This window comes from Carcharhinus amblyrhynchos, unplaced genomic scaffold (assembly GCF_965287045.1).
Source record: "Carcharhinus amblyrhynchos unplaced genomic scaffold, sCarAmb.v2.hapA scaffold_54, whole genome shotgun sequence".
Lineage (NCBI taxonomy): Eukaryota > Metazoa > Chordata > Chondrichthyes > Carcharhiniformes > Carcharhinidae > Carcharhinus > Carcharhinus amblyrhynchos.
Window position 1 is genome coordinate 1,468,587 of NW_027649795.1, and position 20,912 is coordinate 1,489,498.

Sequence of the window (20,912 nt, forward strand, 5' to 3'; positions counted from 1 at the left end):
CACTCGTACACACACACTCATACATTCACACACTTTTTCTCTCACATACACACACACAGTCTCTCACATTCACACATATACACACATTCTCTCTCTGACTCACACACACACTCTCACAGACACACACACACACACACACATTCACATGCACACACACTCTCTCGCACACATTCACACACACACACACACATACACACTCTCTCTCGCACATATACACACACACACTCACACACACATTCACATGCACACATACTCTCTCGCACACATACACACTCACACACACATTCACATGCACACATACTCTCTCGCACACATACACTCATACACACACACACACACACACACACACATTCTCTCTCTGACTCACACACACACTCACACGCAAGCACACTCTTTCACACACACTCTTTCACACACATACACACACGCGCTCACTCACACACAAACTTGCTCAAGAAAATGGGCTCAGTTAATACCTATGGTTCGTGGGCTCGGGACCACCTGCAGGTAGGTAGGCAAAGCACAGAGGAAGCTCGAAATGTGTAAATATGTATTTCAGACATAACTACATTCAAATAAGAAATAAACAAACATTCTAGTGAAAGACTTATTCAAAACAAAGCCCAAAATATTCATGCACTTCAAGTGCCTGGAATGGATGGTTAAATAAAAAAAGCCCCATGATTCCACAACACAGATGATCCAGTAACTTGGGGCGGCACACTGACACAGTGCTTAGCACTGCTACCCCACAGCATGAGGGGCCTGGGTTCAATTCCTGGTTGAGTCACCGTCTGTGCGGAGTTTGCACTATCTCCTCCCCCTGTGTCTGCATGGGTTTTCTCTGGGTGCTCCGATTTCCTACCCTACAGGTTAAGTGAGTTGGCCATGCTAAATTGTCCTTAGGATCCAAAGATGTGAAGGTTAGGTGGATTGGCCAAGCTAAATTGCCCCTTAATGTCCAAAGATGTACAGTTCAGGTGGATTAAGAACATAGGAACATAAGAAATAGGAGCAGGAGCAGGCCATCTAGCCCCCTCGAGCCTGCCCCACCTTCAATAAGATCATGGCTGATCTGAAAGTGGTTCAGTTCCACCTACCCGCCTGCTCCCCATAACCCTTAATTCCCTTATTGATCAGAAATCTATCTACCCATGACTTAAACATATTCAACGAGGTAGCCTCCGCCGCTTCAATGGGCAGAGAATTCTAGAAATTCACTACTCTTTCCATTGGCCATGATAAATTGTCCCTCAGTGTACAAGGTGTGGATTAGCCCTGATAAATTGCCCCTAAGTATCCAAAGATGTGCAGATTAGGTGGATTGGCTATGCTAAATTGCCCCTTACTGTCCAAAGATGTGCAGGTTAGATGGATTGGCTATGCTAAATGGCCCTTTAGTGTCCAAAGATGTTTAGGTTCGGTGGATTGGCCATGCTAAATTGCCCCTTAGTGTCCAAAGATGTGTGGTTAGGTGGACTGGCCATGCTAAATTGACCCTAGTGCCAGAGGGATCGGTAGGGTAAATGTGTGGGGTTACAGGGATAGGCCCTGGGTGGGATTGTGTCGGTGCAGGCTTGATGGCCCAAATGGCCACTTTCGACACTGTAGGGATTCTAAGACTCACGTTATGACCCCGGATATATCCTGTTAATTGAGTATCCTGTGGCTTTAAGGAATATGTACAAGGACATAAGACCTTAAGACGTTAACCTTAGTGTGAAGGCGCTGGCATTGGACTGGGGTGGGTACTGTAAGAAGTCTCACAAAACACCAGGTTAAAGTCCCAACAGGTTTATTTGGAATCACGGGGTTTCGGAGCGCCGCTCCTTCATCAGGTGAGCAGAAGCCGGTGTTATGAGACTTCTTCCAGTTGCAGAGCGGTAATGACAGCAACTGCTGCCAGTACCACCATCATTAGCACCACAAAACCCAGGCCTTTACATCAATCTAACAAAGTTTATGATGCATGTTTTTCCTTTCCTTAAAAGATACCCTGGAGCGATTTTGAAAGCTGTAATCTTATCTGGCCTTCAGGTGATTGCTTCAATCAGATTAGTGGTATTTAATCATTCCCAGCGATCCATTATTGTCTATTTAAAGTGCACCGCGACAGGGCTTTGGACAGAAACCCGACTGAACGTTCAGTGTGAAAGCTTCATTGAACATGGCATTAGAAATCATTTTACAAAACCTAAGGGGGGGAGAAATTGGCTTGATGCTCAAAACCTGGGCTACCTGAAGCTTTACTCTCTGCTGAATCATATAATAAACAGCTGAACTGCAGAAAAATTTTGTCCTAGCTGGTTTTTCCAGATAGCAGGTGGGGTGTGCACATTCTCCCCGTGTCTGTGTGGATTTCCTCTGGGGGCTCCGGTTCCTGCCCACACTCCAAAGATGGGCAGGTTAGGTGGATTGGCCGTGCTAAATTGCCCCTTAGTGTTCCAGGATATGTAGATTAGAGGGATTAGCAGGTTAAGTATACGGGGTTCAGGGATAGAGCCTGGGTGGAATTGTGGTCGGTGCAGTCTCAATAGGCTGAATGGACTCCTTCTGCACTGTAGACTTTCTGTGATTCTATGATTCCATGACATTCTGTCTCTATTTGTTTCGCTGTAAGATAGCTGAAAGAGGAAATTTACTGATGTATTTTTTCTCACAGTTTTTCTTTACTGACTAACAATAACGGAGCGGCACCGTGGTTAGCACTGCTGCCTCACAGTGCCAGGAACAAGGGTTCAATTCCCTGCTTGGGTCACTGTCTGTGCACAATCTGTTTTCCCTGTGTCTCAGTGGGTTTCCTCCAGGTACTTCGGTTTCCTCCTAGTCCAAAGAGATGTAGGTTAGGATTGAATGGCAATTGGGGGATTTTCACAGTAACTTCATTGCCGCCTTAATGTAAGCCTACCTGTAACACTAATACATAGAAAATAGACGCAGGAATCGACCATTTGGCCCTTCGAGCCTGGACCACCATTCAATATTATCATGACCAATCATGCACTATCCTACTTTCCCTCCATAGCCTCCCATCCATTGACTCTGTCTACACTTCCCGCTACCTCGGGGAAAAGCAGCCGGCATAATTAAGGACTCCACACACCCCGGACATTCTCTCTCCCACCTTCATCCTTCAGGAAAAAGATGCAAAAGTCCGAGGTCATGCACCAACTGACTCAAGAACAGCTTCTTCCCTGCTGCCGTCAGACTTTTGAATGGACCTACCTCGCACTAAGTTGATTCTTCTCCACGCCCTAGCTATGAGTGTAACACTACATTCGGCACCCTCTCCTTTCCTTCTCTATGAATGGTATGCTTTGTCTGTGTAGTGCACAAGAAACAATATTTTTCACTGTATCTCAATACATGTGGCAAATAATAAATCAAATCAAATATTAAGTTGATCTTTCTTTACACCCTAGCTATAACTGTAACACTACATTCTCACTCCCTCCTTTCCTTCTCTATGAACGGTATGCTTTGTCTGAATAGCGCGCAAGAAACAATACTCTTGACTGTATGTCAACAATAAATCAAATCAAATCAAATCCTACTGTGCATTAAGGAGATCTTTCTTTACACCCTAGCTATGACTGTAACACTACATTCTGCACTATCTCCTTTCCTTCTCTATGAACGGTATGCTTTGTCTGTACAGCACGCAAGAAACAATACTTTTCACTGTATCCCAATACATGTGACAATAATAAATCAAATCAAACCTCACATTAATTTTATCTTTCTCTACACCCTAGCTATGACTGTAACACTACATTCTGCACCCTCTCCTTTCCTTCTCTATGAACAGTACGCTTTGTGTATAGCGCACAAGAAACAATACTTTTCACTTATGTTAATAACAAATCAAATCAAATCTAATCATACCCCCTTGTTCCCAATCAGCCGCAAGGGCCACATCCAGCTCTCCCTTGGGCATATCTAACGAACTGCCACCCAATAGCTTTCTCCAGGAGAAAATTCAACTTAAAAACAGCAAGGACCTTCAGGTGTACTTGCTAAGGGGAATTTTAGCCGTCGGGAGTTTGTCCAAGCACAGCCTGCCTCTCTTCAACCAGCTCAATAAATGTGAAACCTTGTGGTTCACAGAAGATTCCCTGTGAGCTGACTACCTGAGCATTAGTAATGAGCATGGCTTGTCCATCGCTGTCTGCGGCTCAGCAGTTATCGAGTCATTGCTGAGATCCCTTAATGGACATCACCAATCTCTAATTTCCTCCACATTTACTCTCGCGCCCAAGCTTCTTTCCAGTTGACACTGGTGCGGAACATCTTCATGTTTCAGTCTCTGATATCTGAATGTGAAGAAAGCCCAGCTGAATCCGAGTGATATAATTACAGTGAAATGCCGGTTTGGATTTGCCGGTTTAGATTTGGATAATCCAGCTTTATAGCGAAGGGCATGAACTGGAAGACGAGTTCAGCTTCTCTCAATCAGGTACATTTGCAAACAGGCTCCACTGTTAATTTTATAATGAAAGGCTAAGTATTAAAAGTTTAACTTTATTCATTCGTAAACTTACATTAACATGACAATGAAGTTGCTGTTAAAATCCCCCAGTTGCCACATTCCGAGGCGCCTGTTCGGCTAACACTGAGGGAGAATTTAGCACCTAACCGGCACATCTTTCGGACTGTTGGGGGAAACTGGAGCACCTGGAGGAAACCCATGCAGACACAGGGAGAACATGCAAACTCCACACAGACAGTGACCCCAGAAAGGAATCAAACACAGGTCCCTGGCGCCTGTTTGGGTACACTAAGGGAGAATTTAGCATGACCAATCCACCTAACCTGCACATCTTTGGACACTAAGAGGCAGTTTAGCATGGCCAATCCACCTAACCTGCACATCACAGGACACTAAGGGGCAACTTAGCATGGCCAATCCACCTAACCTGCACACCTTTGGACAGTAAGGGGCAATTTAGCTTAGCCAATCCACCTAAACCTGCACATCTTTGAATATGAAGGGGCAATTTAGCATGGCCAATTCACCTAACCTACACATCTTGGGACACTAAGGGGCAATTTAGCATGGCCAATCCCCCTAACCTACACATCTTGGGACACCAAGGGGCAATTTAGCATGGCCAATCCGCCCAACCTACACAACATTGGACACTAAGAGGCAACTTAGCATGGCCAATCCACCTAACCTACACATCTTTTGGACAATGGGACGAAACCGGAGCATCCAGAGGATGGGGAGAGAATGTGCAGACTCCACACAGACAGTTACTGAAGCCCCTTGCGCTGTGAGGCAGCAGCACTAACCACTGTGCCACAGCAGAAGTTATGGAATAGATGCACCGGGGGGAGTTGGGAGTTAGTGTCACTTTTGTAACTCAGCATTAATCAGCACCATTCAGAGCAGGAAAAAAAACCGGTTGAAAGGAAAGCGAGGAGACATCTCTGAATTGATCCGCCTTTGACTTTTTTTAAAACCTGTACTGCAATTAAGAGTAGATGCCAATTACCATGGCCTCTCTGCCCACCGTGCCCCATTCCTTGATTAGGAACAAAAGCGTGCAGCCTCATCACAAACTTCTAACTGCTCTGGTGGGTAATTAAATGTCATGGCCATCAGCCCACGTGGTGCGTGTGTGTGTGTGAACACTGCTGTGCGCTCGTTAGAAAGGCTGCAACACCACCTATTCAGGTTCAACGAAAATGCAGTTGATCTATGGAAATACAGCTAAAAATAACACAACGTTCACATTGTAGGGTCAACGGTGGCGCCACCAAGAGACAGTCTGCGCTTGGAAATCAAAAATTCAGCATCACGGCGGCAATCTCACAAATAAAAACTCTGAGCGCCAAACGAGGGAGAAAACGAGAGAGCTTCAGGCCTGTTATAATGGAATCTTATGACACTGTCACATATTTGGACAGAAGTAAGATTCTCACTATTTGGGGGAGGGGGGGGGACCGGAGTCAGTAAGGTTGTGGCCAATATAATTTTGTGTACACCCCAATGTGAGCAGCACAGTGGCACAGTGGTTAGAACCACTGCCTCACAGCGCCAGGGACCCAGGTTCCATTCCGGTTTGGGTCACTGTCTGCATGGAGTTTGCACATTCTCCCCGTGTCTGTGTGGGTTTCCTCTGGGTGCTCCAGTTTCCTCCCACATTCCAAAAGACTTGCTGGTTAGGTGCACTGGCCACACTAAATTGCCCCTTCGTGTCCAAAGATGTCAGGTTATGTGGATTGGCCGTGCTAAATTGTCCCTTAGTGTCCAAGGATGTGTAGTTTCGGTGGATTGGCCATGCTAAATTGCCCCTTAGTGTCCTGGGATGTGTAGGTTAAAGGGATTAACAGGGTAAATGAGTGAGGCTTTGGGGATAGGGCGTGGGGTGGGATTATTGTCGGTGTGGAGTTGAAGGGCCGAATGGCCTCCTTCTGCACTGTGACGTTTATATGGTTACTTAATGTTATCCGACGAAGGAGCAGCACTCTGAAAGCTCGTGATTCCAAATAAACCCATTGGACTTTAACCTGGTGCTGTGAGACTTAACCTGCGGAATTCACTTCCCCAAAATGCGGTGGGTGCTGGGACAGTGAGTAAATTTAAGAAGGGGTTAGACAGATTTTTAATTGGGAATGGGTTGAAGGGTTATGAGGAGAAGGCAGAAAATTGGGGATGAGGAGCATATCAGACATGATCGAATGGCAGAGCAGGCTCGATGGGCCGAATGGCCTCATTCTGCTCCTATATCTTATGAACCTATGAGATTTCTTACTGTGCCCACCCAGTCCAGTGTCAGCATTTCCGTATAATGACAATATGAACTTTTTTTTTGTTGGTCTGCTTCTCATAGAATCCCTACAGCGCAGAAGGAGGTTACATGGCCCATCAGGTCTGCCCCGACCACAATCGCACTCACATCCTATCCCCATAACCCCACATTTTTACTGATCCATTCCCCCTGACAGTAGGGTCAATTTAGCATGGCCAATCCACCTAACCCACACATCTTTAGACGCTAAGTGACAATTTAGCACGGCCAATCCACCTAACCTGCACATCTTTGGACACTAAGGGGCAACTTATTATGGCCAATCCACCTAACCTGCACATCCTTGGACACAAAGGGACAATTTAGCATGACTAATGCACCTAACCTACACATCTTTTGGAGTGTGGGAGGAAACCAGGGCACCCGAAGGAAACCCACACGGACACGTGGTGGGGGGAGGACGTGCAGACTGCACAAAGACAGTGACACAAGGCCGGAATCAAACCTGTGTCCCTGGATCTGTGAGGCAGCAGTGCTAACCCACTGTGCCATCGTGCAGCAATAGACATCAATCCTGACCCTCAAAGTTCCCTTTTCAGGGACTCATTGCCAGAGCCATCTGTCTCTCCTGCCTTCTGAAACACGGTGATGTGAATATATTTCTGTCGCTGCGCATGGCGTACTTCCCCCCCCTCCCCGATCAAGGGGAGTTGGAAGGGAACGCCAACATGGTTTGCTTTGAAACGCAAGTCAACTGAGGGAATTTGCTGACTGCTCCTGCACCAGCGCAGAGTCTAACTGACTGAAGACAAGATATTTCAAGCAGATGTTGTAAAGGATTTGCTGTCACTGTGTCAAACACATTTTTTTCTTAGTTTTCACGTTTGATGCTGACTAAATTATTCACAAGCGACAACTTTTTCTTAATCCCCGTAAAATTTTTATCCTGATGTCAGTGTGAGGATTGAACAGTTTTCGATCCCAGCTGGCCTGCTACTCATCAGAGTTAGAGATAAAATCCATCTCCGGAACATATGATTTTTAGGAGCAGAATCAGGCATTTCGGCCCACTGAGTCTGCTCCGCTATTCAATCATAGGTAAAATCACAGAATTCTGACAATGCAGAAGGAGGCCACTCGGCCCATCAAGTCTGCACTGACCACAATCCCACCTGGGTCCTATCCCTAGAACCCCATGCATTTATCCTGCTAATCCCCCCAGACACTAAGGGGTAATTTAGCATTGCCAATCCACCTAACCTGCACATCTTTAGATACTAAGGGGCAATTTAGCATGGCCAATCCACCTAACCCGCACATCTTTGGGAGGAAACCAGAGCACCTGGAGAAAATCCACGCAAACGTGGGGCGAATCTGCATCTCCACACAGACAGTGACCCAAGCCGGGAATCGAACCCAGGTCCCTGATGCTGCCAGTACAATAGATGTACACTGACCAGACATAGCTCCATCTCTCTATCGACTCACTCCACCCTCCACTGTTTCTGTATCGACAGATCGCTCATCAACATTGAGTTTTCAATGAACTATGTCCTCCAGCGAAGCAACCACTGTCATCTCCATACTCTTGCCATCAATTCCGTTTCCTTCCCCAGGGCTCACCACAGGCCAACTAAGGCTGTTTCCAGCTTCCCATTTAACCTCAGTAAGAAGTCTCACAACTTCAGGTGAAAGTCCAACAGATTTATTTGGAGTCACAAGCTTTCGGAGCGCTGCTCCTTCATCAGGTGAGTGGAGAGGTGGGTTTGACAAACACGGCATATATAGACACAGACACAATTGTAAGATAATGGTTGGAATGTGAGTCTTTACAGGTAATCAAGTCTTTGTAGGTACAGATAGTGTGAGTGGACAGAGGGATAATCACAGGTTAAAGAGGTGTGAACTTGTCACGCCAGGATGGTTAGTGAGATTTTACAAACCCAGGCCAAATGGTGGGGGTTACAGATAATGTGACATGAACCCAAGATCCCAGTTAAAGCCGTCCTCAATGCGTACGGAACTTGGCTATCAGTGTCTGCTCAGCGATTCTGCATTATTGAGTGTCTTGGACAGCACTTACCCAAAGATCAGAGACTGAATGCCCTTGACTGATTACAAAATCCTACTAACTGTTCTGGGTTGAGACAATTCACACCTCTTTATCCTGTGATTATCCCTCTCTCCACTCGCACTGTCTGTACCTGTAAAGACTTGATTACCTGTAAAGACTCGCACTCCAATCATTATCTTGCAATTGTATCTGTGTCTATATATGCCGTGTTTGTGAAACCCAACTCGCCACTCACCTGATGAAGGAGCAGCGCTCCGAAAGCTTGTGATTTCAAATAAACCTGTTGGACTTTAACCTGACGTTGTGAGACTTCTTACTGTGCTCACCCCAGTCCAACACCAGCATCTCCACATCATTTAATCTCAAGTTGAGCTTCCAATCACTTCCTCCTCCATAACATTCCTTGTCACCACTCCCATCTCCCCACAGCTGCGGCTAAAACACTCGATCATGCCTTTGCCCCCTCTTACTTGTTTATTCCAACTCTCTGCTGTCAGTTTCACCCTGCCAATGCATCGCAGCCCTCCAATTTAATTCCCCTTTGTGGCCTTGCCCCTCCCTTCTGACCTACCTCTGATCAAGCATCTAGTTATTCCTCCTAATATCTCCTCCATTGGCTTGATAGGACTTTTTTCATACTCATGCATGTGACATGGGCTGGGCCAGCACTTACTGCTCATCCCTAGTTGCCCTTGGAGGGCATTTGAGAGTCAACCACATTGTTGTGGCTCTGGAGTCACAATGTAGGCCACCGGGTAAGGATGGCAGATTTTCTTCCCTAAAGGGAACCAGATGGGTTTTTCCAAAAATGGGTAGTAGATTCTTAATTCCAGACATTTTTTATTGAATTCAGATTCCACCATTTGCCGTGGCGGGATTCGAACCTGGGTCTCCCAGAACATTAGCTGAGTGAATTTACAGGTGTCGCCGGCTGGGCCAGCATTTATTGCCCATCCCTCATTGCCTTTGGAGGACAGTTGAGAGTCAACCACATTGCTGTGGCTCTGGAGTCACGTGTAGTCCAGGCTGGGGTAAGGACGGCAGATTTCCTAAAGGGAACCAAATGGGTTTTTCCAAAAATAGATCATCAGTAGATACTTAATTCCAGATTTTTTTTTTGTGGGAAATTAAATTCCACCATCTGCCGTGGCAGGATTCGAACCCGGGTCCCTCAGAGATGTAGCTGAGTTTCTGGATTAATAATCTAGCAATAAGAGCTCGAGGCCATTGCCTCCCCACATCTTTGCCAAACGCCTTAGGACATTCTTCATCAAAGCACTCTATAAACGTAAATTGTTGATAGTGATATTTAATAAGAGAGCTCAATCACAAACTCTTAGTGCGACAATCCTGTTTGTCACTCCACCCACCCTTATGGTTCCTGTAAGTGAGATGCATTGATAGTCCAGGAAGAGATCCATCTAGATAACAAACATGTTTAATTTTCCCCATCCTCCGACAGTGCAGAGAAAAAGCTTGAAAAGGCAACATTCTTTATACTGCAGATGGAGGCAAACTGACAACCGTGTTATGGAATTCATTGCCCCAATTTTTAACGTCTGCTGTTTAAAGACAGACTTCAGCAGCCGAGCTTCGGGAAGAAAAGCAGGCCGGCACGGTGACACAGTGGTTAGCACCGCTGCCCCACAGCACCGGCGACCCGGATTCAATTCCTGGCTTGGGTCAATCTCTGTATGGAGTCTGCACGTTCTCCCCTTGTCTGTGTGGGTTTTCTCCAGGTGCTCTGGTTTCCTCCCACAATCCAAAGATGTGCAGATTCGTGAAATGGCCATGCGAAATTACCCCTTAGTGTCCAAAGATGTGTGGGTTAAACGGATTGGCCAAGCTAAATTGCCTCTTAGTGTCCCCAGATGTGTGGGTTAGGTGGATTAACCATGGTAAATTGGTCCTTAGTGTCCAAAGATGTGCAGGTTAGGTAGATTGGCCATGCTAAATTGCCCTTAGAGTTCAAAAACAAATGTGCGGGTTAAGTGGATTGGCCAGGCTAAATTGCCCCTTGGTGTTCCAAGATGTGCAAGTTAGGTAGATTGGCCATGCTAAATTGCCCCTCAGTGTCCAAAAATGTGAATTGGCCATGCTAAATTGCCCCTGAGGGTCAGGGATTAGAGGGTAAATGTGTGGGGTTACAGGAAATAGGGCCTGGGTGTGATTGTGGTCAGTACAGACTCAATGGGCCTAATAGCCTTCCTTCTGCACTGTAGGGATTCGATGAAGAAATCAGCATTCTGAACTGCTTTAGTTCCAAGTCCTTGCCAATTGTTGATCCGCATGTATAATTTGTTGCCCAACACAATAGCAACTGAACGTGAGGACGGCAGGCTACCACTTTAATTCTGACAATTGAAAAACAGAAGGCAGCATTCTGTTCGCTGCCTCATGATCAACTGGAGTCCAGGCCATGCGGAATCAACTTACTGATTGCTTAATTGTATTCCGGCGCATTGCTCAGACTATTTAATGAGTTTTATTATTCAAACTGTCTGGTGATATTCGGAATACGGGCCTGGATTCATCCCTCAAACACCCTGGGTGTTTTGGGAAATGTGTTTTCAAAGGCTGGGCGGGTAACCCCTTGAGACTGTTTCCTTTGCCACTGGGTGAGATCATAGCTGCGATGTGACCTAACCCTACACAGCCTTTGCTTCACATCCCTTAATTGCATTGGGTCAGGAAAAAAAGATTGATCAGCCTCGGAGTTAAAATGAACAACTTGTTTCACCATTTGCAGACGAGAGTCCCAAATTGCTAGCCCACTGAGAGAGTACACTGCTGCTTTTGACACTCCACACCTCAAAGGTCCCCAAATCCTCGATTCCCCCAACCAAACCCAGCGCGGATAGACCTCTCTCTTTCTCTATCCCATTGTAATATCTTGAAAACATCCCTTAATTTTCTCAATTTCAGGGAATACAGCCCAGCAGTAAGTTGCAACGAGGAAGTAAGAAACCTTACAAGTGGCCACAGGTAGGTTAGGAGAGTGGGCCAAAATGTGGCAGATGGAGTTTAACATGGGTGAGTGTGAGGGCGTGCATTTTGGAGAAAGCAGGATTAGGCTATTGAGTTGGACGATCAGCCATGATGCTGATGAATGGCAGAGTAGGCCCGAAGGGCCGAATGGCCTCCTCCTGCTCCTATCTTCTATGTTTCTATGATCAGAAAAATGGGGAAGCGACTTATTATCTAAATAGGGAGAGACTTTGTGGTGCCTCAGTGCAGAGGGATCTGAGTGTCCTCGTTCATGAGTCATGGTAAACTAGCACACAGGTACAGCAGATAATAAAGAAAGCCAATGGAATGTTGGCATTTAGAGCTAAAGGAATAGAATATAAACATAAGGAAGTCCTTTTTTTTAATTCATTCCTGGGACATGGGTGTTGCTGGCTGGTCAGCATTTATTGCACATCCCTAGCTGCCCTTGAACAGAGTTTGCTAGGGCATTTCAGAGGGCAGTTGAGAGTCAGCCACATTTTGGAGTCACATATAGGCCAGACCACGTAAGGACGGCAGATTTTCTTCCCCAAAGGACATTAGTGAACCAGATGAGTTTTTCCGACAAAGGGTCACCAGTAGATTCTTAATTCCAGATATTTTTCATTGAATTCAGATTCCACCATCTGGCAGGATTTGAACCTGGGTCCCTCAAAACGTTAGCTGATTAATAGTCTAGCGATAATACCACTAGTCCATCGCCTCCCCCCCCAGTTGCAATTATACAAGGCGTTGTGAGGCTGCAGCTGGAGTATTGTGCACAGTTTCGGTCCCCTTATTGGAAAGATGGAGTGGCATTGAGGCAGTTCAGAGAAGGTTCACTAGATTGATTCAGAGATGAGGGGTTTGTCGTATGAAGAGAGATTGAACAGTTCAGGCTGACACTCTCTGGAATTTAGAAGAACGAGGGGAGATCAAATTGAGGTGTACAAGATGATAAAAGGCCTGGATAATGTAGACGTGGAGCGGATGCTTCCTCTTGCGGGACATCCTAGGACGAGAGGTCACAGTCTTAGGATAAGGGGCAGCAAATTTAAAAGAGTTGGAGGAGAAACTACTCCTCCCAAAGGGTTGTGAATCTGTGGAATTCGCTCCCCCAAAGTGTGGTGGGTGCTGGGGCAGCGAGTCAATTTCAGGAGTTAGACAGATTTTTAATTGGTAATGGGTTGAAGGATTATGAGGAGAAGGCAGGAAAATGGGGATGAGGAGCATATCAGCCATGATCGAATTGCGGAGCAGACTTGATGGGCCGAATGGCCTAATGCTACTCCTATATCTTACGAACTTGTGTAACCTTTCCTTGTAATTTAACTTTTAGAATCCGGTAAACCTGTGCTGTACTCTGTTCAAGGCATCTATTCTATGGAACAATAGTGACTACACTTCAAAAGGACTTAATTGGCTGGAGAGCGCTTTGGGAAATCCTGAGCTGGTGGAAGGTGCTATATAAGTGAAAGATCTTTCTGTCTCGTGAGGTTATGTTGCAGCTGTGTAAGTGAGGTTATGTTGCAGCTGTATAAGGTGCTGGTGAGGCCACACCTGGAGTACTGTGTACAGTTTTGGTCTCCTTACTTGAGAGAGGATATACTGGCACTGGAGGGGGTGCAGAGGAGATTCAATAGGTTGATTCCGGAGTTGAGAGGGTTGGCTTATGAGGAGAGACTGAGTAGACTGGGGCTATACTCATTGGAATTCAGAAGAATGAGGGAAGATCCTATAGAAACATATAAGGTTATGAAGGGAATAGATAAGATAGAAGCAGGAAAGTTGTTTCCACTGAAACTAGAACTAGGGGGCATGGCCTCAAAATAAGGGGGAGCAGATTTAGGATTGAGTTGAGAAGGAACTTCTTCACACAAAGGGTTGTGAATCTGTGGAATTCCCTGCCCAGTGAAGCAGTTGAGGCTCCCTCATTGAATGTTTTTAAGGCAAGGATAGATAAGATTTTTGAACAGTAAAGGAATTAAGGGTTATGGTGAGCGGGCGGCTAAGTGGAACTGAGTCCATGAAAAGATCAGCCATGATCTTATTGAATGGCAGAGCAGGCTCAAGGGGCCAGATGGCCCACTCCTGCTCCTAGTTCTTATGTTTCTCACCATGTAATGTTCTAAGAATTGACATGAATTCTGACTTTGAAATGTCCAACTTAACTGGGAGCGTGCAATTAGTTGGAATAATCAGATCATGTCGGTGCGAGATTGTTTTGATATTGTTGCCTGATCATATTGTCAGCTTTTTATGATATCTCTTATTTAGTACAATCTGTCTCCCCAAAGATGCACACCTCAGCTTGACTGCCAGAGAGCTTTGCTTCAGAGATCATTTGTCAGATGATGGGTTTCTTTGTGCTGAACAACACATTTGCCCGGATATAACTGACACTCTCAGGATGATAGGCCAGGGGTTGGAGTGTGCCATTCCCCATGTGGTCAGTTGACTGATGGACCAGCTACTCACCACATTCATCATCACCTCTTAGAGGCAGCATGGAGTCACGCTAAGAGATAATGAGGTGAAAAAGCCTGCCAAGTGTTCCCTGGACTCATTCAGAGTACGAAGTCTCACAACACCAGGTTAAAGTCCAACAGGTTTATTTGGTAGCACGAGCCACTAGCTTTCGGAGCCCCTTCACCAGGTAAGTGGGAGTTGTGTTCACAAACAGGGCATATATCGACACAAATGAGTCTTTACAGGTAATCTAGTCTTAAAGGTACAGACAATGTAAGCGGAGAGAGCATTAAGCACAGTTAAAGAGACGTGTCTCCACCAAGGACAGTTAGTGAGATTTTTACAAGTCCAGGCCAAATGGTGGGGGTTACAGATAGTGCGATATGAACTCAAGATTCCAGTTGAGACTGTCCTCCTGTGTGCGGAACTTGACTATCACAAACTCATTCACAGAAACACAAGGAGGCCATTCAGCTCATCAGGTCTGCAATGGCCACAATCTCACCAAGACCCTATTCCCCCAGCCCCGCACATTTACCCTGTTAATCCCCCTGACACTAAGGGGCAATTTAACATGACCAATGCACCTAACCTGCACATCTTTGAACACTAAGGGGAAATTTAGCACGGCCAATGCACCTAACAGGCACATCTTTGGAGTGTGGGAGGAAACCAGAGCACCTGAGGAAACCCACGAGACACAGGGGAGAACACGCAAACTTCACACTGACAGTGACCCAAGCTGGGAATCGAACCAGGGTCCCTGGTGCTGTGAGGCAGCAGTGCTAACCCACTGTGCCACCGTGCTGTCCTATTGAATGGCAGTGCACGCTCAAAGGACCGAATGACCTACTCCTGCAGCTATTTTCTGTGAAACATGAGTTCAAATCTCACCGTGGCAATTGGGGATTTAAAAATCAGTTAGTTACATAAATAAAAAGCTAGCCTCCATTGATCATGTGACCATGACATTCCTACATTGTGGTGAAACCTCACCTGCTTCACTAATGTCCTGTAGGACAGGAAATCTGCTGCCTTTACCCGGTCTGGTAACGTATCTGACACCAAACCCTCATTGAGGTGCCTGGCTCTTACCAAAATGACCGCACAAGCTACTCAATTGTTTCAAAGAAGGCCGGTGACCACCACCTTCTCAAGGACAACGAGAGATGGCAATCGGTGCAAGCCTTACCAGCGACCTCCACATCCCGTCAATGAATAAAAATATATCCTTATGTTAGAATTGTGGAGAGAGTCAGTCAGCTTATTGATCAGACCATCAGATAGAGGAACAGAATTAGACCACTCAGCCCATCAAGTCTACTCTGCCATTCAGTCAGGGGAGTTTCACAGTAACTTCGTTGCAGTATTAATGTAATCCTTACTTCACGGAAATCACAGAAACCCTACAGTGCAGAAAGAGGCCATTTGGCCCATCGAGTCTGCACCAATCACAATCACACCCAGACCCTACCCCTATATCCCTACGTATTTACCCACTAATCTCTCTAACCTATGCATCTCAGGACGCTAATGGGCAATTTTTAGCATGGCCAATCAACCTAACCCACGCATCTTTGGACTGTGGGAGGAAACTGGAGCACCCAGAGGAAACCCACACAGACACGAGGAGAATGTACAAACTCCACACAGACACAGTGACCTAAGCCGGGAAGCGAACCCGGGTCCCTGGAGCTGTGAAACAGCAGTGCTAACCCACTATGCCACCTTGCCACTCAATTGTGACTAATAAATAAACTTTATATGATTCTCCTGCCATCTTCCCATAACTTTTGACCTGCTTATTGATCAAGAACCTATCTATCTCTGTCTTAAAGACACTCAATGACCTGGCCTCTACTGCCCTCTTTGGCAATGAGTTCCACAGATTCAATCCCGGCCTCGGGTCACTGTCTGTGTGGAGTTTGCAAGCTCTCCCCGTTTTTCCTCCAGGTGCTCTGGTTTCCTCCCACATTCCAAACATGTGCAGGTTAGGTTGATTGGCCATGCTAAATTGCCCCTTAGTGTCCTAAGATTTGTAGGTTAGGTGGATTCGCCGTGCTCAATTGCTCCTTATTGGCAGGGATAAATAATAGGATAAATACGTGAGGTTAAGGGGATAGGGCCTGGGTGGGATTGTGGTTGATGCAGACTTGATGGGCTGAGTGGCTTCCTACTGCACTATAGGATTGTATGATTCCCCACCCTCTGCCTGAAGAAATTCCTCCGTATCTCAGTTTTAAAGGAGTATCCCTTCACTCTGAGGTTCTGCCCTCCAGTTCTAGTCTCTCTCACTACTGGAAACATCCTCTCCACATCCACCCTATCGAGACCTCTCAGTATTCTGTTAAGTTTCGATTGAATCTTTTATTCATAGCGATATACTTCTGAGAAAACACTATAAATTGAATAGCTTAAACTGCTCTTGGCACTTCCACCAGTCTCAGATCTGCTACCAGTGTAAGTCAGAGTTATAAAGGCAAAATGCTGTGGGTGCTGGAATCTGAAACAAGAAACAAAAAATGCTGGAGAATCTCAGCAGGTCTGACAGCATCTGTGGAGAGAGAATAGAGCCAATGTTTCAAGTCTGGATGACCCTTCATCACTCTGACAGAGGATCATCCTGACTTGAAAGCTTGGCTGTATTTGTCTCTCCACAGATGCTGTCGACCCAACTGAGATTTTCCAGCATTTTCCGTTTTTACTTCAGTGTTACGTAGAGGTTTACAGCATGGAAACAGGCCCTTCAGCCCAACTTGTCCATGCCATCTTTTTTTTAACCACTAAGCCAGTCCCAATTGCCCGCGTTTGGCCCATATCCCTCAATTCCCATCTCACTCATGATGAGGAGATGCCGGCATTGGACTGGGGTAGACACAGTAAGAAGTCTCACAACCACCAGGTTAGAGTCCAACAAGTTTATTTGGAATCACGAGCTTTTGGAGCGCTGCTCCTTCATCAGGTGAGTGGAGAGTTGGGGTTTCACAAACACCGTATATATCGACACGGACACAATTACAAGATAATGGTTGGAATACGAGTCTTAACGGATAAGGGATGTGGACCAAATGCAACTGGGACTAGCTTAGTGGTTAAGACTATAACAGGGTGACCAGAACTGGATAATATTCCAAGTATGGCCTTACCAACGTCTTGTACAACTTCATCAAGATGTCCCAACTTCTGTATTCAATGTTCTGACCAACGAAACCAAGCATGTTGAACGCCTTCTTCACCACTCTGTCCACCTGTGACTCCACTTTCAAGGAGCGATGAACCTGTACCCCTAGATCTCTTTGTTCTGTAACTCTCCCCATCACCCTACCATTAACTGAGCCCTCTGTAAGATCACCCCTCAGCCTCCTATGCTCTAGGGGAAAAAAAAAAGTCCCAATCAATCCAGCCTCTCCTTACAACTCAAACCATCAAGTCCCGGTGGCATCCTAGTAAATCTTTTCTGCACTCTTTCTAGTTTAATAATATCCTTTCTATTATAGAAACTATACACGGTATTCCTCAAACACTCTCGCCAAACAAACTTTCCAAGGACACAATCTCTAAAGACGGTGCTGGATACGTCTCCCAGCTTAAGGGTGCAGAGGAAGCACGTCCTCAATGAACCTATCCCTTGCTGGAAAAACCCCTTCTGCGGTCGTAACACTGATCAAAAACATTCTTTGACATCTCACCGCAGTCCCTTTGCCCCACACCTGCCTGGTAGCTGCAACTGTATAAACATCAGCAAACATAATGGTCCATTCGCTGCAACAAAAGTCAGTACTATCATGATTGTTTATATTGCGTGGCAGTAAATAACTTCTTGTGCGTCGCAAGAAGTCACCTGTTTAACAGCCATGAGTCACCGGCGTGACATTGCATCAGGTCAACTGCATTTATCTCACAACCTATTCTGGAGCTGAATTCCGATAAAGCTTACAATTCAGTTATCCAGGGGTTGTATGCTTGAATCGCGGAGTCTACAACCTGCAGGTGTTAAATAAAAAGCTACCTTACCCATCTCTGTGGCACAATCAACTTAAAGTGATCCACTGGACCCTTGTTTGATTTGATTTATTATTGTCACATGTATTTGGATACAGTGAAAAGTATTGTTTCTTGCACGCTATACAGACAAGGCATACCATTCATAGAGAAGGAAAGGAGGGAGCGCAGAATGTAGCGTTATAGTCATAGCTAGGGTGTAGAGAAAGATCAACTTATTACGAGTTGGATCTATTCAAAAGTCTGACAGCAGCAGGGAAGAAGCTGTTCATGAGTCAGTTGGTATGTGACCTCAGACTTTTGTATCTTTTTCTCGATGGAAGAAGGTGGAAGAGAGAATGTCCGGGGTGCGTGGGGTCCTTAATTATGCCGGCTGCTTTTCCCAAGGCAGCGGGAAGTGTAGACAGAGTCATTGGAAAAGAGGCTGGCTGCTTAATTAAGGACCCCACTGTGGGAGGAAATTGGAGCACCCGGAGGAAGCCCACGCAGACACTGGGGGGAGAACGTGCAGGCTCTGCACAGGCAGCAACCCAAGAACATAAGAAATAGGAGCAGGAGTAGGCCATCTAGCCCTTCAAGCCTGCCCCACCATTCAATAAGATCATGGCTGATCTGAAGTGGATCAGTTCCACTTTCCCGCTCTCTCCCCATAACCCTTAATCCCCTTGTCTATCAAAAACCTATCTACCCATGACTTAAATATATTTAGCGAGGTAGCCTCCACCACTTCAACGGGCAGAGAATTCCAGAGATGCACCACCCTTTGAGTGAAGAAGTTCCTCCTCAACTCCGATCTAAACTGCCCCCCTTATCTTGAGGCTGTGCCCTCTAGTTCTGCTGTCCTTTCTAAGCAGGAAGAATCTCTCTACCTCTACCCTATCCATCTCCTTCATTATCTTATACGTCTCTGTAAGATCCCCCCTCATCCTTCTAAACTCCAAGCTGGGAATCGAACCCGAGTCCCTGGCGCAGTGAGGCAGCTGTGCTAACCCACTGTGCCAACGCGGCCTGCCCTGTCGATTGAGAGGCAATCTGAACTCGCCTCTCCCAGGTGGAGATGTCATGACCGCAGAGACCAAGTCTCCAGAGGAACCATTTTGTTGGGAGGCAGCGACTCAAGTCAAGTGCAAGCTCCCAGTTATCTGACCCTGCAGCATCCATTCCAAGCACAGATATCAAATCCCACACCAATCAGCAACTCTTCTGTCTTATTAATGAACACAGTTGCCTTGTTAATTGTAATCATACAAACATCAGCAAATTTAACGGTTCATTTGTTGTCATTCAATTCCTTTAAATGTTTACTTCATCATATATTGTTCTGAATTCCCCACGGACTGTGACGTCTCCCAAGCATTGTACTGTTTCTTCAGTACATGAGGTTGCTCAGGATCTCGGTCAATATTTGTCCATCATTGCTCTAAATTGATTTTTAACCTCATTTTGCTTCCCTGAATGGTTTCCCTTCGATTCTTTGAAGGCATGGGTCAAATTTAGTGCCTGTACCACCAACAGCACAGACCACATCTTGAACTGCGACATTTAAAAACTCAACTGATGAAGGAGCAATGCTCCAAAAGTTTGTGCTACCAAATAAACCTGTGGACTTTAACCTGGCGTTTGTGAGACTTCTTACTGTGCCCACCCCAGCATCTCCAATGCCGTCATCCCCATATCACATTTAAAAACACAAGGGCAAGGTGCATTCTGATGCCTACCCCTTCCCTGGTGGTCTGCGGTGGTCAATGTTTATCACTCAGAGTAAAGTCTATTTACTATTAGTCGCAAGTAAGGCTTACATTAACACTGCAGTGAAGTTACTGTGAAATTTGGCTAGTCGCTACACTCCGGCGCCTGTTTGGGTCAATGCGTCCTAACCAGCCACGTCTTTAGGACTGTGGAAGGAAACCGGAGCACCTGAAGAAAACCCACACAGACACGGGGAGAACGTGCACACTCTGCACAGACAGTGACCCAAGCTGGGAATTGAACCCGGGTCCTTGGCGCTGTGGGGTCAGTGCTAACCACTGTGTCATCCTGCCGCCCAATCAACAGTATCGACAGTACAGGAACAAAGTACTTGGCCACTGTTGTTTGTGAGAGCTTGCTGTGTCTATACTGGCTGCAATGTTCCCTAGAGCAGATCAACTTAGTGCAAGGTAGGTTCATTCAAAAGTCTGACGGCAGCAGGGAAGAAGCTGTTCTTGAGTTGTTGGTACGTGACCTTAGATTTTTGTATTTATTTCCCAAAGGAAGAAAGTGGAAGAGAGAATGCCTGGGATGCGTGGGGTCCTTAATTATGCAGGCTGCTTTTCCCGAGGCATCAGGAAGTGTAGACAGAGTCAATGGATGGGAAGCTGGTTTGCATGATGGATTGGGCTACGTTCACGACCCTTTTGTAGTTCCTTGCAGTCTTGGGCAGAGTAGGAGCCCATACCAAGCTGTGATACAACCAGAAAGAATGCTTTCTATGGTGCATCTGTAAAAGTTGGTGAGAGATGTGGTCGAATCAGTGTGTTCCAACACTTATACCTAGAGGGCACTCTGTTGGAACAATGACAGCTCCACTGACACACAGTAGTATGAAGATGGCTATTTGTGGCAACTACAAACATAGGCCC

At 46.0% G+C, this 20,912-nt stretch overlaps 2 protein-coding genes across 3 annotated transcripts in view; one reads left to right on the plus strand and one right to left on the minus strand.

Moving 5' to 3' along the window:
- LOC145337639 (ADP-ribose glycohydrolase MACROD1-like) overlaps positions 1 to 20,912 on the minus strand; it is a 792,171-nt gene that overhangs the window by 555,338 nt on the left and 215,921 nt on the right. The window lies entirely within an intron of this gene.
- The window catches only part of LOC145337635 (leucine-rich repeat transmembrane protein FLRT1-like), a 167,531-nt gene that overhangs the window by 27,004 nt on the left and 119,615 nt on the right, over positions 1 to 20,912 (plus strand). Inside the window, exon 2 of one of the 2 annotated variants that reach the window (XM_080182442.1) lies at positions 11,758 to 11,817. The exons of the other annotated variant lie outside the window; for it this stretch is intronic. The gene's annotated coding sequence lies outside the window, so the exon portion shown is untranslated. The remainder of the gene's footprint in view (positions 1 to 11,757; positions 11,818 to 20,912) is intronic. 2 annotated transcript variants of the gene reach the window in all.